The sequence below is a fragment of the Adiantum capillus-veneris genome, chromosome 11 (genome assembly GCF_014529385.1).
Source record: "Adiantum capillus-veneris isolate H3 chromosome 11, ASM1452938v2, whole genome shotgun sequence".
NCBI lineage: Eukaryota > Viridiplantae > Streptophyta > Polypodiopsida > Polypodiales > Pteridaceae > Adiantum > Adiantum capillus-veneris.
Genome location: NC_140941.1, coordinates 100,353,295 through 100,364,495, shown reverse-complemented (window position 1 = coordinate 100,364,495; position 11,201 = coordinate 100,353,295).

Below are 11,201 nucleotides of genomic sequence, written 5' to 3'. Positions count from 1 at the left end.
TCACTTATCTTTGAAACACTGTGCTAAGAGGATGTGTCATCTCCATGAATCTTTAAGTCCTTTTCTTTGTATGCCTCACAGTTATCCACTAGATAAAGAGCTTCTTTGATCAACTCGTTTACCATCATCCTCCTTATCATATGCAGATCCTTCTGAAGGCCCGCATGTCTCATTCCCTGGATAAAGATCAGCATTAGTCATGCTTGCGTAGGTAATTCCGCTCTCGGACAGAGCTTAACATATCTCTTGAGCCGTAATGATGCTTTGCGTACTGATTCATCCTCTTTCTGTTGGAATCTATGGATTTGCGAGACCGTGTTGTGAGCAATGCCTTTTGGCGAGAATTCTTCAATAAACTCCTCAAACAGCTCATCTAGGGTCTCAAAATCCCATTTTTTCATCGAGATGAACCATGTAGCTGCATCATCTTCTAGAGTCAATCCAAATCCCGCAAACTGTGTCGCAAAATCTGAAACTTCCTCTGCTCTAATCACTCTTCTAAAAGCCGCTACGTGATCTCTCGGATCTTCATCTGCGGAGTATTTTCTGTTTACCCATTTCTGGACTTGGGATGGTCTAACTTGTCAATTGTCTACAAGTCTAACCAGAGACTCTCCCAATCCTTCTCTCGTTATCGCTCTTGAAGGGAATCCTGGTGGCTCTCTTCTTGGAACTCCTATAGGAATTTTCGTGTTTGGTGGAGGCATTTGTGGTCCTTCATTGACCAAATATCCACCTCTTTCTAGTACAGTCTGTGGATTTGTGCTTTCTACAACTCTGTATTCTCGTCCATACTTGTCGACAACTATAGATCTCCATTGACAGTCGACTCCGTATGTGTAAACATATAAGAGCTTGTAATCCGTTATCTCTTCTAGGTATGGATCTGAGCACCTATAAAGATTGACCTCATTTTCTTCAATGTATCTATATAGTCCTTCACTCTCATGACCAATCATCCAAACTCTCTCAACAAGATGGGTCTTTATCAATTGCAAGTTTGGAAGATCCATTGTGGGAGGATATTCCTGTATCGTCGGGATCTCCAAGCTTGTGTAAGCTGCATTTGAATCTAGGGTAGACATAATTTCTGGGCTTAAGAGATTTTTCTTGGTTCAAGTAGACTTAGTCCACTCTGTTCAAGTTCTTTGGTTAGGGAAAAGTCGAAACTATGTCCAAAACCGCAACCGTTTCGTCACAATTCTCGCAAATTGTCGCTTCTAAACACCCCTGACTTCCGGATGAATTTTGAGGCCTCAAACGATGTTTTTTTTCAAAGTTGAACTAAGCGTTTGCCATAAGATCTGTTGAGATCTGTTGAGCCGCTCTCAAGCTACATTTTGATATAAAAACTTTTCCGATCCGATACCGTTTGTGAAAGTTATGGCCAAAACAGTGAAATGTAGTTTAGAATGGAAGAAGACTTGGGATCTCTGTGACACTGTGAACACTTCTGTATGGTCAAAAGTACAGTTGGACCCTAAAACTGGCCTAGAGACATCCTACGCGTAGGATATCTATATGCTCAGAATTTAACAAAATTTGGTCCAGAGACTCCCCTTAAGTCCAGCAACACAATGGTATGCTCAGATTTTCATTTGGATTTAAAAATGGCCTTGAGACATCCTACGCGTAGGATGTCTTTTTGCTCAGATGGACTTGAAATTTTCACCCTAGCTTCTCCTTGATGTGCTGATCACAGTGGTGTGATCATAAGTTGGTTTGCAGTCCTAAATCAAGCTGGAGACATCCTACGCGTAGGATGTCTTTTTGCTCTGTTTCAGCTCAAACTTGCACTGTAGCTTCCCCTTGATGTGCTAAACTCACAGCTATTTTTACTTTTTGATTCTGACATCTATAGGTTGGTCAAATGATCAAGAATCTGTTCCAAAAGCCTGATGTCTGTTCTGATGAATTCCTAAGTCAAATCAACTCCAAATTGGACCAAATTTTCCTAGGAGGCTTGCCTAAGGCTATATGACAGCATGCTATGTCCACAATAGAATTTTGGTTTCAGAATTATGTAGTAGACATCCTACGCGTAGGATGTCTAACTGCTCAAAATTTCCCCAAATTTGAACCATAGACTCTCCTTAAGGTGCTGATTACTGTGGTATGCTCAGAATTTTGTTTAGAGTTCAATATCACACAGAAGACATCCTACGCGTAGGATGTCTTTTTGGCCTGTTTGACCCCGACTTGTCCCACAGCTTCCCCTTGATGTCAGCAACCCACTGTTATGCTTAGATTTTGGTTTGGATTTCAAAAGTCCCAATTTTTAGCTATTCTTGCCTTTTTCAATCAAAAGTGCTAAAGTCCGCTTTAAACCCAATTTTCTCACCCAAATGAGCTGAAAACTCTCACATGCACTCAAAACATCATGTATAACATGCACATGAAGTCACCCTATGGTTTGGTCTCATAAATTATGCCTTGGGCACAATTTGGGTAGGATGTCTGGCAATTCTCGTCTTTTGGCTTTGATCTGTCAAAATTTGGTCAAATTTCCACTTTCCAGGTGAAAATAGGGTAAAACCTACCTTCTAAACACACTGGTAACCTCAGATTTTCAAAAAAAATGCCCAGATCACCCTGTAGACATCCTACGCGTAGGATGTCTACTGTTGATTTTTTTGAGACTGAAGTGTCCCTGATGCTTCCTTATGCTCTCAGAAAGTGCAAGTATGCTTTACAATTGCAAAAACATGCAAAAATCACTCAATTAAAGCCTTTTCTAAAATTTTACGTTTTCTGACTTCGCCTTTTGGCTTTTGGTCAACAAAATTAGGGAAAAACACCCAAGTCAATATGTTACTAGGGTAAAACCTACCCTCTGAACCCAGTGGTGCAGTCAAAATTTTCAAATTTGGTCTCTAGAACCCCCTTGAGACATCCTACGCGTAGGATGTCTATGTTTACAGAATTGCAGGTTTTCTTCACAGAACCCTTGCATATGCTGTTTTATATGCACAACATCAGTCAGTCATACAAAAATATCCACAAAAGCTTGTTTACTGCATTTTTACCCTCAAAAGCACACTTTTCCGTGATTTCCAATGCAATCAAGCACTTTAGCAAACAATTCAATGATGAATAGCTCTAGATCAGAATCGAATCACTTACCTAAAGCTACTCCTACAAATCATATGGGGTTTTGCATCTATGAGTAGAAAAACTCTTCACTGCCACACACGGACTAGTAAATGCTTTTATCACCTCACAAATCACTCGACCACCAACAACTACTCTAATCCACAGATCCTAACTAAACCTATCTAGTCGCAGACCCTCGGCAAGACACACGCTTCCTGGCTATCCACTTGATCGCGGAATATCCTCTTCCGGATCCACTTGAGAAAAAAGCTTTCTTTAGCCGAAACTAAATCAAGTAACCATCACACGAGTGTTAGTAGGAAACCTACTTAGGTCCTTGTGTCCCCCGCAGCGGCGCCAATGTTGGACAGGAGAGCGACTCACACACCCATGAAGTGCATGCAAACACTACCTAGATCAACATAATGTCAATCGAGGACACAGATGACACGATAGGCACACGGAGGAAATCTCTTAAGCTTGTCAGGCTGAGACCATCCTACACATACAACACTCTGGAAGGCCAACTAAACCACAATCAAGAACCTCACTGCTCTTCACTACACCACCTAGCCACATACACACATACGAAAGGTAACTCACCTAATCATGCTAGATTCCTACGAAACTTAAGGAACACCATCCCCTCACTAGGATACACCTGTCCCTAAGCTTCTACACTCAAAATCCTCACTCAAAACCCATCTGCGGAAAACGCATAGGATGACAGAGCAGAATTATGAAAGTGTCCGAAACTGAAATTTATGAATGCCTATGCGTAGCTTATGTCGCCACGATTCTGTAGACTACTAGCACGCAGAAAACAGACATCGTTTGATACACTTACGGCCACAAATAGCTCGTAGATGCGTCGGTGTGTGCGCTTCGTCTCGCATGGAATGCTTGGCGTTGTCGTGTAGCTCTCCTCTAGCCTACATCAATGGTGCAGTCGGATCTCCAATGCATTGAGCGAGCCGGGCATAGCGAGAGGATGAAGCTCACGCTCACTCTCTTTCTCTCTCACACACAGTAGACAGCAACGCTAAAGTTTTATTATGATTAAAAGTCTTCTTACAAAATGACCTAGGTACCTTATATACTAAGGCTACCTTAGGTTTAACCAAAAATGGGCTTGAAAGGGTCAAATGGCTTTGTATTTACAATCTCGAAGTGCCATTGCACCCCGGCTTTTGAAACTAGAATAACTACTCATTACAAATGACGTTTATAGCCATAATCCGCAGCATTTTATAACTCGCAAAAGATAAGACTTTGGTACGAAACTTGAGTTATGTTGTGTTGTTGACCCAGCGGTCAACAATATACTTCTTACTTTTGATTGTGTTCTTCTTATCATAAACTTTGAATTCTAAGATGTTGCCTCTACTTGTTTTGTAGTGCTTGGCACAAAGGTTGCTTTTATGCACAAATAGTGAAAGGCTGCATGTTAGAGAGGCCAAGTGTCACCACTTTTCCTCTAAAACAGTCTTCTTTGTTACATCTTGCAGGTAGGTGCTTCAAATCCATGCTTATTAGGGGTGGTAATCTCATCCTAATGTATATTTTTGTATTGTTTACTCCCAGTTAGATAGAAATACTTGCAAATTTGTACAACATAAACTTAACAAGTGTCTTCATTATATAGCTTGCAAATGTTGAATTCATACATGTTTTTGTTACAAGGTGACCTCTTGCTATGCTAGTTGAGTGGTGTTGTTTGCAAGAATGGCTCAAGGAACTGGCATAACATGAAGCTTTTACGGTGGCACAAAGCTCTCCTCAGCAGCAATGTGGCTCCCACTACACCAAAAATCATTATGCTAACATGGAGAGATCCCTAGTAGGACAATGCAAAAACTTTTCATCAGCAGCAACACACCCTTTCCTAACATGAGGGCACTCCTACCAAAGATATTTTTATGTGATAGGTCCCCCCACGAGCATACCATGTCATGGAATGGATGTAAGAACTATGACCGCACTACTCCTTGGAAGTTGTTCACAGATGTATGTTTATCAAAGTTAATGAGAAGAAATTTGGACTTTTTTGTTTGTTGAGATGTAAGAGTACTCCAGGTCTACCATATTTTAGATTGTTTGATAAGTTAAATAAAATTTGTAGTCATTTAAAGTGTAAGTTTGTTTTTGTTGGTAAGATTGTACATGAGAAGACATAATAAAGTATAAGAGATCTTGACGGAATAAGCCTCGATTAGATTCCTACCATGCACTTGTGACACCAGACCTCTCCTTGAACCCTTTGATTTCTATCATTGTGGGAAGTCCAAGGGTGGTCTATTTTCAAATTTTTAGCAATAACGTTTTTTAAAAGGAAATTTTGGTTATTTTAAATTTTGTACACAGTCTAGGAGTTCATTCTGATTGTTTTCCTTCAGTTTCAATTTTTTATCGAGAACACTCCTTGGAAGCCAATTTTTACTTGGCAAAAATTTTGGATGGCCAATTTGCGCGCCCTTGTGGCCCCTCATGTTGAGGGTCCCTGGGGCCCTAAAATGACAAGTATAGGCTTTTTCTGATGCATAGCCATGAGATAGAATTGGGCAAATTAATGTATTTATAGAAAACTCTCCCCCCACCCCCCCCCCCCCCAATGGAAAATAGCTGCATAACAAAAAGCTTGTACTTGTCATTTTAGGACCCCAGGGACCCTCAACAAGAGGGGCCACAAGGGCGCGCAAACTGGCCATCCAAAATGTTTAGGGCCCCAGGGACCCTCAACAAGAGGGGCCACAAGGGCGCGCAAACTGGCCATCCAAAATTTTTGGATGGCCAGTTTGCGCGCCCTTGTGGCCCCTCTTGTTGAGGGTCCCTGGGGCCCTAAAATGACAAGTACAAGATTTTTGTTACTGCATGGCCATGAGATAGAAGTGGGCAGTTTAATGTGTTCATAGCAACCCCTCCCCCCCCCCAAATGGCACATACCTAAACCTTGTATCATACTTATCAACCATTTTTTACTTCCTTGTGTCCATCCCCTATTCTTGGAAATATCTTGGTCCCTATTTGTGCCTGGATGGGCATTCTACGCGCCGTTGTGGTCCCTCTTGTTGAGGGCCCCTGGGGCTTCAAAATGACAAATAGGGGCTTTGTTTTAATGTATGGCCATGAGATAGAGTTGTAGTGTTTGATGTCCGGAGTACTCACTATGTGCGTTCACCACAATGGATTGAAAGTAGCCCTTATAGGCCTTACCTACACATGTTTCTGTAACTTTACAAGAATATAAATTCCCTTCTCTTGAACACATGTGCTATGTTACATATACTTTAGTGAACTCCCAAGGTCAAAGGCCTCACAAATTTTGTGCACTCAGAACATTTAGCACTAGAAATCAACCAAACAAGGAGCCAATTTTTACTTCCTTGTGTTCACCTCGTGTTCTTGGGAATGTTTTGGTTAAGCCATTTCTTTGGTATTTAAAACCACATGTGACCTCTATTGTTATAGTATCCAACCAAAGGTTTCTTGATTAGTAGTTATATAGGTTCGAGTGATACATATCTTCTATGTTAACAATGCATGTATCTATAATTTATATTTACACTTTCTCTATCCAAATGAGCTACATAGTAAAAATCAAATCCGCAATTCAACAATTAAGTTCACAAGGTGATAGCTATTGGTATGATCTTTAGCAATACCAAATAAATAGCTACCAATAGCGAACGAATAGGGATATTTAAGAAGGTTTGATACCAAAACCTTCTCAACACTACTCAAAAAGGTGGAAACTCAAAGGCTTTATAATATATATGATGAAACAAGAATCAATAATAAGTCACCCCTATATATCTACACCTCCATCTCAAGTTGTCATTTCTCTAAGTCAAGCTTGGCATAGGCATAGTATGGAAACAATAACATTTTGGAAAGCAAGAATTTAGCTTTCTCAACTTTTGAAATGTTGCTATTGATATATATTCAACATCCCCAAATGAGGACATCTTGACAAAGGTTATGATCCACTTAATAAGAATAACCATTAGTGATTAAACTGAAATCAAAATATTGCATGAATTTCTTCATGGTGGAATGATTAAGACTTGAAACTTCAAACATCTTACAGGCAAATTAGAATATCCATAAAAATCAATAATATTTCTCAAATCTGTATGAAACTCCAGTAATCTAAATTAAATACTCTCACTCAGTGCGACACCATTTAACAAAAAGAAATATTTATATTGCATTTATAGAGGAATCCAGCCTCATAAAAATAATTACAAATGGAGACAATGTTGTTGCTGTTAGGCTTCTCTTACGAGTATTTGTCTTTCTCATCTAGAGATTTATATACACGAGTATTTGTGTGTCTATGACACTAGGGAAGATAGTAGTACTATAGGGATGGCTTTTCTAAGAGCTCCTAGAGAGTACCTATTGGTTCAAGATTCTACAAAAATCCTACTATTCTTATCAAAATCTTTTAACACGGTAGTGAAAGGTTCCTCACGGAACAAAAATAAGGTGATTTCCATCTCTGCACATGGTTGCTTGCTCATGTCCTTCCAAAACAATTTGACTCTGTAAGTAAACAACAGATTATGTGAGCACAAAGTTATAAAGGACAAAATGATATCATTCTAATAATCTAATGACAACTATACAAATAATAAATTATAAGAAAAATCTTTGATGACTCTCCATAGATAACACAACTTACTTACATTGTGAGACTCAATCACATGCTACAAAACTATAGATGGCGCACCAAAGCCATCAACAAAATAGCACCACCCAATGTTATGAGGTGTGAAGCCTAAACATTGAAAGCCATAAAGAGGTTAATTCCCTCCAGCATGATAAACTTAAAGATGGAGATGATCTTAAGCTCTGAATGTAATCTACAAGGGTAGTTTTCTCACCATTCTATCTTTATGTTGCAGATGAATCCTTGCAATGCCCATGCACTATTCACACCTCCTGTTCTTGTGGTATGCAAGTCATGTGAGTTGATGCTTTTTCCACCTTCGGGAGTAGAGGTTTCCATGTAGTGCGAGTGAATGAAAGTAGAAGGAGGAGAATCTTGTTTCATGCTGTAATGGAGGTGAGAGAAGGGAGAAGAGCTAGCTTGGTGTGGAACTATGTGGTGGGTAAGGGGAAGAGATGGGGGAGAAGCTTTCCTAGTGCTACAATGGAGATGGGAAAAAGCTAGTAGAGAAATAATGTTGGACTATAGGGGGTGCATGTGGTTGTTGCAGCCATGGAGAGCTTGGAAAAGGGTTTGTAGAGAGAGAAAATCACTTTTTAGCTATAGAATAGGTTTGGAAAGACTTTGAAGGGTGGAAAATGATGTTTTGAATTTTTTTGGAAAAATTTAATTTTTTGGAAATTTTTAGTGCACGTTTTTTACTTTTGGAGGTCAAAAATACTTTTTTGACCATGAAATAGGTTAGGGGACCTTTTAAGGAGGGAAAACTTGAAATTTGAATTTTTTTTGAAAATTTGAATTTTTTAGTGTATTTTTAAATCCGGGCCAAAAAGTGGGGGAAAAAAGGTCAAAGTGGTCCCCCCCCCCTAGCCACCTCCCTTTCCTTCTCACTAGGTAAGAGGCCATTAAGAGGTGTAAGGCTACCTTGTCCCCCTACTTTTTTGCGGGTATGGAGTGTGTCCTGCACCACCCTCTTTCTATTCGCTGGCCTCTAATTAACCTTAATCCCAAAGGGCCCCTAGAGGGTTCATATTTTTCCTAATGTGACAGTTATGTGGCTCATAATTGTGTATATATGGAGAAGATTACAAAGGAGGTAGAATCCACATGTTTTGAGGATTCTTTCAAAGATGAAAAATGGTGGCAAGCTATGGATGAAGAGATGGCTACACTTGATGTAAATGGAACAAGGGAATTGGTGGCATTACCAAAAGGTAAAAAGAAAATTGGATGTAAACGGGTTTACAAAGTAAAGCATAATGCTGATGGTAGCAATGTGGGAAGGTACAAGGCTAGGCTTGTAGCCTGTAACATTTAATGGTCTAGTAACTTGTGTATAGCGGAAAATAATGTAGACATAGTGAGAATTTCATTAAGAATAGATTCCTAACGAACATAGCAAGAGTGCTTGGATGGAGTGAGAAACAAAAGCATAACACCTACTTAGATAGGCATGAAGAATACTTCAAAAAGAGAGAGAAATTAAGCTATTGACAACAGTGGAGGACCGGATTTACATGGAGCCGGTCCCCCCTCCAAAAGGCTTTGTATTATAGGTTTCCCCATCAAGGGAGACATGTTACAATAAAATACTTTGTGTTCCTTCAATACTGGCTGGTGCAATGAAGATAGAAGCTTCAAGCACCAAGCTTACACTTGAAAACGCAACATCAATTCCCTCATGGTCTCAGACCCAAGACCTCACACACCTTCAAAGATGGTGAGAGCTAGCGAGGTATGAGAGTAGATCAAGAGGAAGGAGTATTCTTATGAGAAAGAAGTATGTTTCCTCACATAATCACTCTTAATATCTTAGCATAGCTTAGTAATTAGCATGGTAGAGGAGATGAGCATGCATTGGAGCTTGGATCTTGGTTGGATTTTCATTACAAAGCCAAGAGTTGTTGGTGTAGGCCTCCCTTCTCACAAGCTTGGGGTAGATGATGAGCTTTCCATTAAAGCTTGAGAAGGAGATAGTATTCTTTAATTCACACATATGAGATTGTGTGAGTGTGTGTGTGATAAGGGTGAAAGCATAGAATGGTGTCTAAATACTTAGTGTCCATGGACACCAAGTATGATGCTATGGATGGCACCATAGCTGGGCTTTTAAGTCAATAATTTTTAAAAGAATATTGGTAAAATAATATAGGTAAGATAAGTGACTTCACGACTCCACTACTCGGATTGAAAGACATGGAGCAATTAGCACGCGTGGACATCTCCCTCTCTCTCTCTCTCTCGGATGGCCTCCGATGCCCATCTCCATCTCTCTCTCTCCCTCTCTCTCTCTCTCTCTCTCTCTCTCTCTCTCTCTCCTACTCTCCTGTTCAGAATATGGATGATGGAGACTCCCTTCCTCTCGCTTTGGTTCCAGCTCATACCTCCTCACAAGTAGCAATGGAGCTTCTTGAACTCAACAATGCAGCAGAAATGGATTTCAATTCACTATTACAATCAGGAAGTTTTGTACGACTTCATTCATTTCAAACTACTGCAGACTGTTCCAGGATGGTGGACGAAGGATTTTATGATGAGGCACATCGAATAGATATAGTTCATACGTAGGTGCACTCCAAGAGAAAGGATTGTCTAAATGAGGATGAAATTATTGCAGTGAGGAAGTATGAATCACAAGCTAAACGTGAGTACAGAAAGCGATGTCGTGCAAGAAAGCAAGTATAGCCAAGCGTCAACATTGGAGCGGAAGATTGTCATAGGGAGGACGTCGATGTACACACAAAGGAAGACAAGAAGCAACATAGTATTCAGAATATTGTTCAGCACATTGTGAGACAGTTGCATAGTTACGGGAAAGAAGATAAGAATGAAATTCTTCAAGCTGTTTTCAATGATGATATAATCTTGCCATTGTGTGAAGATTCGTATCTTCTTGCAAATGGCATTATTTTTGCACTCAAGGTCTCCTTATAGGAATTAAATATTCCAAAATAACCTAAAGAGATGTTTTTAAAATGAAGCACATTCAGCATGCTGGTGAATGGATTACTGCATGATAATGGGAGCCAAGGTAGAGGTGTTACTCTACATAAAGTGGCAAAGCTATTAAATGTTCATCCAAGGAATTGATATTCAGCTTTGCGTAGACTTGACAGCGATCCTATGTCAAGTACGCTGAGGTTCGACTTATGCAAAAGGAAGTTTGGAAATGCTGGGTCCTTATCGGAGGAATTGAAGCAGACAATTATTACATTTTGGATAGAGAACAGTAGGGTGTCTCCAAACAAGAAAGATATTTAACGGAAACGATTGGGTAGAAAACATTATCAAGAGCATCCCATGCACTTACTTGATGAATCTTAGGTAAACATGTCTCATTCTTACAATGAATGACTCTCAAGTGAAACATCTCACTCTTATGAATAGCTACCCATTGGGTGTTATGGAGTTGTGTACATGCTACTATATGTGATAT